The sequence below is a fragment of the Tachyglossus aculeatus genome, chromosome 14 (assembly GCF_015852505.1).
Source record: "Tachyglossus aculeatus isolate mTacAcu1 chromosome 14, mTacAcu1.pri, whole genome shotgun sequence".
NCBI classification, from domain to species: Eukaryota; Metazoa; Chordata; class Mammalia; order Monotremata; family Tachyglossidae; genus Tachyglossus; species Tachyglossus aculeatus.
In genome coordinates this window covers 17,448,248-17,454,630 of record NC_052079.1, presented here as the reverse complement: position 1 = coordinate 17,454,630, position 6,383 = coordinate 17,448,248, and the positions used below count along the sequence as shown (strand labels likewise).

At 51.5% G+C, this 6,383-nt stretch overlaps 1 long non-coding RNA gene across 3 annotated transcripts; it reads left to right on the top strand.

Moving 5' to 3' along the window:
• Window positions 1-1,862: 1,862 nt before the first annotated feature.
• On the top strand, window positions 1,863-5,935 carry LOC119936986. Of its 3 annotated transcripts, none has more exons than XR_005453895.1 (4): window positions 1,863-1,957; window positions 2,947-2,974; window positions 5,018-5,123; window positions 5,536-5,935. It is a non-coding gene; the product is annotated as an uncharacterized LOC119936986 (long non-coding RNA). The 3 variants fall into 3 exon arrangements; XR_005453894.1 differs by lacking the exon at window positions 5,536-5,935 and adding an exon at window positions 5,403-5,523; XR_005453896.1 differs by lacking the exons at window positions 1,863-1,957; window positions 2,947-2,974; window positions 5,536-5,935 and adding exons at window positions 4,409-4,665; window positions 5,403-5,525.
• The last annotated feature ends 448 nt before the right edge of the window (window positions 5,936-6,383 follow it).

The following is a 6,383-nucleotide window of genomic DNA, read 5'->3' as shown; positions in this document are numbered from 1 at the left end:
GGCAAAGGGGCCAGTTTGAGAGTGGTCTGGCACACACTGGCTTCAGCTGTGTGTAGTGGATGAACCTGAGGCAGGGGAGAGTCTCACACTGTCCCCATAACCGCCGGCTCACCCCCGTCTCTGGCTGAGTCAGTCACAATGGGGTAAGGTGTCCGAGGCGACGGGTGGAATTCCTAGCTCAGCCATGCTGCCTGCCAGTGGTGGCTCTCTTAGATCAATAAGGGAAAGGCAGAGGAGAGTGTAGCTCATTTCTATGTGAGATCGTTTGGGTCCTGACCCCTGGATAATATTATTATGGTTTATTTTTAATGGTATTTGTTAAGCACTTGCTGTGTGCCAGGCACTGTACAAAGTGCTGGGGTAGATGATCATAATAGTAATGATTATGGTATTTAAGTGCTTACTATGTGCCAAGCTAAGCACTGGGATAAATACAAGATAATCGGTCTGGCACAGTCCACGTCCCACAGTGGGCTCACAGTCTTAATCTCCCTTTTACAGATGAGGGAATTGAGGCACAGATAAATGAAGCGATTTTCCCAGGATCATACAACAGATATGTGGCAGAGGTAGAATTAGAACCCATGTCCTCTGAACTCCCAGCCCCATGCTTTTTTCATTAGGTAAGTGCTTAGTACAGTGCTCTGCACACAGTAAGTGCTCAATAAATATGACTGAATGAATGAATACTGCTTCTCTGTTAAGTGCTGACTTAATTGTCAATCACTGTTCTAGACACTAGGTTAGATACAAGTTGAACCGGTCAGACACGGTCGCTGTCCCCACAAGGAGTTCACAGTCTAAGTTGGAGAGAGATCTACAAATGAGGAAATTGAGGCACAGAGCAGTTAAGTGATTTGCCCAAGTCTCACAGTAGGTAGCAAGCAGCATGGCCTAATAGGAAGAGCATGGGCCTGGAGTCAGAGGACGTGGGGCCTAATCCCGGCTCTGCCATTTCTCTGCTGTGTGACCTTGGGCAAGTCACTTCACTTATAGACTGTGAGCCAGTTGTTGGGTAGGGATTGTTTCTATTTGTTGCTGAATCGTAGTTTCCAAGCGCTTAGTGCAGTGCTCTGCACACAGTGCTGAATAAATACAATTGAATGAATGAATGAATGAATGAATGAATGAACAAATCATCTGTAAAATGAGGATCAAGACTGTGAGCCCCATTTGGGACAGGGACTATGTCCAACCTGGTTACCTTGTATCTACCTCAGCGCTGAGAGCTGTGCTTGGCACATAGTAGGCACTTAACAAATATTATTGTCATGATTTTTATTACTATTAATGATAATAGTAACTGGCAGTGCAGGATTAGAACCCAGGTTTTTTTGACTCGTGGTCCACTTCTTGACGCTGTTTCCACCAAGGATTGCTGCTTCTTTGTATCCCCAGAAATTATCCTCCAAAGCACTTTTAATGGCTAGGTCCCACTGAGGCACAGAGAAATGAAGTGATTTCCCCAAAGTCACACAGCTGACAAGTGACGGAGCTGGGATTTGAACCCATGACCTCTGACTCCAAAGCCCGGGCTCTTTCCACTGAGCCACGCTGCTTCATTGATTCATTTGCTCGTTTATTCTTGTTTATTGAATAACCTCCTTGGTGCAAAGCGCTGTACTAGGCACTGGAAAAGCTCTGGATGAGAATTAGACCCTATCCTCGAAGAGTATTTGAATGGGTTGCAGGTGTCTGTAATTAAGGACGGTTTTCCAGATCCTTTTAACGCTGAGCAGCTGCAAATGCCCTTCTCCTTAATAGCCTTCTGCCTCTTTTTTTTTCCTTGCTCCTACAGCCCCGCCTCTTGAAAACCCAGTCTCTCCATTAGTCTCTCCAGTCAAGGGGCAAGGGTGCCGCTCCTTTAATGTCCCAGAGGTAAGGCCTGTGGGTTTTACCTGTTGAGAAGAGAAGGAGGCTGAGGAGAGAAGACAGAGTGTGTTCCTCTGGCATTCTGGTGAGGAGGGCCTGTAATGGCCCTATGATTAGCTTATCTTTTCTTCAGTTGTGGTAGTTGATATATTGGATTAAGAGCCCCCCAAAGTTGGCTTTCTCTACCTACCTCATACACCGGTGGTCGTGGTGGTGCTGAGGCGGGTAGGACAAATGGTTTGGTTTTGATGGATCCGAAGTGACTTGGCCTGATGCCTTTTGGGGGTAACTTAATGCTGGGCTAACTGATGTTAGGGAGTGGCTTGTGAGGGGAGTTGGATGCTTAGGTTTGGGATATTAGGGATTTTTAATTCATTATGGTGATTGAGGGGGTTGAGGAATGGGCTGGGCTCAGGGTTAGAATGAAAGGAGTGAAGAAAGGAGACCCGCACTGGGGATAACTGACATAGTGGTGGTGCCGGCGGTACCCTGGTGAAGGGGGCTGCAGTTGGGAGTTTGTACTCACCCCAGTGCTTGACAGTGCTCTGCCTACAGTAAGTGCTCCATAAATACGATTGATTTTGTATTATTGATAAAAAATAATGGTGCTTGTTAAATACTTACTATATGCCAAGCACTGTACTAAGCACTGGAGTAGATACAAGCTAGGTAGTGATAGCGGTGGAGTTGATAATCTAGGGTTGGGATAAGTGATATCGCCTGCACTGAATTATCCAAGGAAGGGGAGGGGGTGGTGAAGAAAGCTGGAGTTGTGTGTGTAGCAGGGCAGGCAGGAGACTAGGGCTGGATAGTCATTGTCAGTTGGATTAATGATGTGTATGTAGTGGAGAGGGCTGAGGGTGGTAGGAGAATAATGTGTTGGATAGCATTTCCTTGTCCACTCTGTTGATGAGATGATGGTGTTTGGTAGGTACTTAATATGTGTTCCAAGTGCTGTCAGATTGGACACTGATGTGTGTGGTTAACAGTGTTGGTAGCCGAGCCTCTGATTTGGTTCTCTGGAGCGGAGGAGGTTGAGGGGTTGTGATGCAATGAAGTTCATTTGTTTTTTAGGGAGATGATTGCTGCTCTGGATCTAGAGGTGAGGGTTTTGATGGGGCTGAAACCATGGGGTGCATGGGGGTGCATGCTCAGTGTCTCTGTGTGTCTTTGTCTCTGTCATTGAGCTCTCTTCCTGTGCTCTTGCCGGGCCCCAGTTAGCTGGTGTTACCTACTTGACCATAAAGTCATCCAAGCGAGTGACCTTCCACAACCTCAACACAGGACTTTGTGCCTGGAATGTGCTGGATTCCAGACACAGTTTCTGCAGGGATTGTGCAACCCCCCTGCCCCATTATCCAAAATGGGGTGCCTCTCCAGCCCCCATCCACGGAAAACTTGCCCTCCGCTCTCCACTCTCCTCACTGAATTCAGCGCCGTGAGTCGGTCCTGGAGCGTCAGAATGTGAGTCCCCCCGGGGACGGGAACCGAGACCCGCCGATGGGGAAGGGATGGGGTGGCAGCGCCGTCACGCAGCCCTCGAGGGCAGATTGCGCCGACCGCAGCTCGCCGTCGGGAGACTCTTTTTGGGCTTCGCAATTCCTGTACCCTGAGATACAAGTCTCCCATTATGCCGCTGTGGGACTCCATGAGAGCCCCACAAAAGCCCAGAAGTGAGTAGCCCCACCCATGTGGAGTAGACTGTAAACTGGTTGTGGGTGGGGAATGTCTGTTCCATTGTGCTCTCCAAAATGCTTAATACAGTACTGCGTGCTCAATAAATGCGCCGGCCTGACCCAGAGCACCGCCGACACAAGCGCGGTTGTAAGAGCAGAGGCCGCGTCTCCAACAGTATTCGTTGAGTACTTAATAGATGCGCGCCTGGGAGACGGAGTTACGATGTGCACATCTCTCCTTGAGTTGGCATCTAGTCTACAGAATATTTCCAATTGACTCTTCCACCCACTTGTCACGGCTCCTACGTAAATGGACGTAATTTATTCCTATTAAAGTCTGTCTCCCCTTCTGGATGGTAAGGTCACAGTGGACAGAGAATCTGTCTGATGGTTATATTGTGCTCTGCAGTAAGTGCTGGGCAGGTACGATTGACTGACTGAGGCCTCTCACGCCCATCGTGCTCTTTGTACAGTGCTCCGTCAAATGGCGTACGATAAACACTCTTGCTGTCTTAATGCAATACTGCCACCCTTCACTCTACCTACTGATTTACTTGTTTTTCATGCCGATTCAAGCTTATCATGGGTTCAGCATGTACAACTTCATGTACTGACAGTGTCTATGCCGTTCCACCTGCATAAAACTCAATTTTAATGCCTGTCACGTAGATCAGAAGCTTCCTGAGAGCAGGGGCAATGTGTGCTATGTAACGCTGACCTCTCTGAAGCATTCTCCCCATGTTGTTCCAAAGTCATTGCGTCCCCTTGTTGTGGCATGTTTGTTGCATTGTTCTATTGTAGTATGTGCCAAAGGGTTAGCAGAGTGTTCTGCACATGGGAAGTGCTCCAATGCGAAGAACTGACTGACTGACTTAGATTGTGAGCTCCCAGTGGGCAGGTTCTGTGTCTCCTAAATCATTTGCCAAAGAGGGTGCTTGAGGGGGTGTGGTCTAGCGCTAGGCCAAATTTGGGGTCAGCTGCCCCAATCCGGCCTCCTGTGGAGCAGGGGTGAAGGACCAGCGTGGCACTGGATAAGTAAGTGTTCAGGGACTTGGCTGCCTGAGAGAAAGGGCAGAAGCCCAGCTTGTTTCTGCCTCCTGGACAATCCTGTTCAAAGGTAAGCCCCTGGGGAATTGGGGGGTGGGGTCTGCAGGGCCTGTGACTCTGGGGGAAACCCAGACTGCCTGGGGTGTCCTGCCTTGGGGTGACAAAGCCAGCCAGGGCCTCCCCTGCAGGGTGTGTGAATGGCAGCTGCTCTGTTGTGTCGGAGGGGTCGCCCCTCATCTCTGGCTCTTACTCGGGCTCTCGCTCTTTCTCTCTCTTACTCGCTTCCTCTTTTCCTCTTGTGCTCGCTCTCACTTCTGGGGTGAGTGAGCCTGCAGGGGACAGTCCAGCTGCAGCATGGGGGGCAGGGATGGGGCTGGGGCTGCAGCCCCCCCGACCTGAGACCTGACAAGACTTCTCCTTAGGGCCAAGGAAGGAGCCTGAGCCCCAGGTGCATCCTGGAAGACCCTGCCCCCTGGTCCAACCCCGCCTCCCAAGGACGTGTTGGTGCAGACAGGACTGGACAGAACGGTGAGTTTTATGCCTTAAGCTTGGGGCTGTCTGGGTTCTGTTTCGGGCAAGTGGAAGGAATCGATGGGCTTTATAGTGCACTTAAGTCTAGAGCAGGCCACGAAGTGCTTGAGAGGGTATAGTGAGGGGAACCTTATCCCCCACTACACACACACACACACACACACACACGCCACTGCATCCTTATAGTCCACAAACCGGAGTAGTGACTGAGTCCCTCTGGGCTCGGCAGTGACCCCTGACCAGGCTCCTACCCAACATCCAACTTCCTGCTCCCAGGCTGGAGGAATTGGCTCCCCACTGGAGACCCATCCAAGCCTTCCCCACGCCCAACTGTGTTTGACTGGCTCTCTCCCCCTGGCCGGGCTGCGGCCCACCTCGTCGGCCAACCGACGGTCACATCTGTCCCCAGGAAAGCCACAGCACAGCCCCAAACCGGACCACCCGACCCCGTGGACAGTGGAGGACTGACCAGCTACTCACCTGGTGTTATGGACACTCCTAGATTGATTGCGCCGGCCCCACCATGAGGGAATTGGTTGGCACTGGGCTGCTGCCCCCTGGCCACCGCTCCCCCACCCCCCGGCCCCCCAACCCACAACTGTATCCCCTCCTTCCAGACAATGCCATTTCTTTTAGGAGTCAAGGGTCAAACCCTGCATCATGGGTGCCAAATCAGTCTCTTGCAACTCTAGGAGGCGATGGAGGTGTGTGGTGTGTGTGTGTGTGTGTCTGTTTCTTGTGTGAGAGCGAGGGCTGGGACAGGAGCAGGGCGAGAGGGGCTGCCCCACTTCGGAGGGGTAAAGGTTTCTGGAAACGGGGGTCTAGAGTCCTGTGCCTGTACTCCGTGGACCTCAAGACCGGGCGTGAAGTCGTGCCGGGGCCCTTAATTCTATAGTCAGTGCGACTTACTCCCGCTCTGGTCCGTTGGGAGTTCTCGGGCCTGCTCTGGCTTCAAGAGTACAGAATCTCTTTCCCACCGAGGGGCGTGCCCATGGGGGAGCGGGGTACAGGGACAGAAGCAGTGGGGTGTGTGTGTGTCTATCTGCATGTATGTGTCACTACTCTATGTCCTCCATCCCTCCTGGCTGAGCACAATAGCGGGGGGAGAGGACTAGCAGCAAATTCTAAAGTGGGAAGATGCAGAATGGTTTCCCCCCCCCAATCCTACCAACGGAAATGGCACGGTCTGGCCCCCTCCTCTCCTCCTCCCCTCTCTATCCCCTTGGCTGCCTGGGTTCCGTAAGCCCATCTACATCT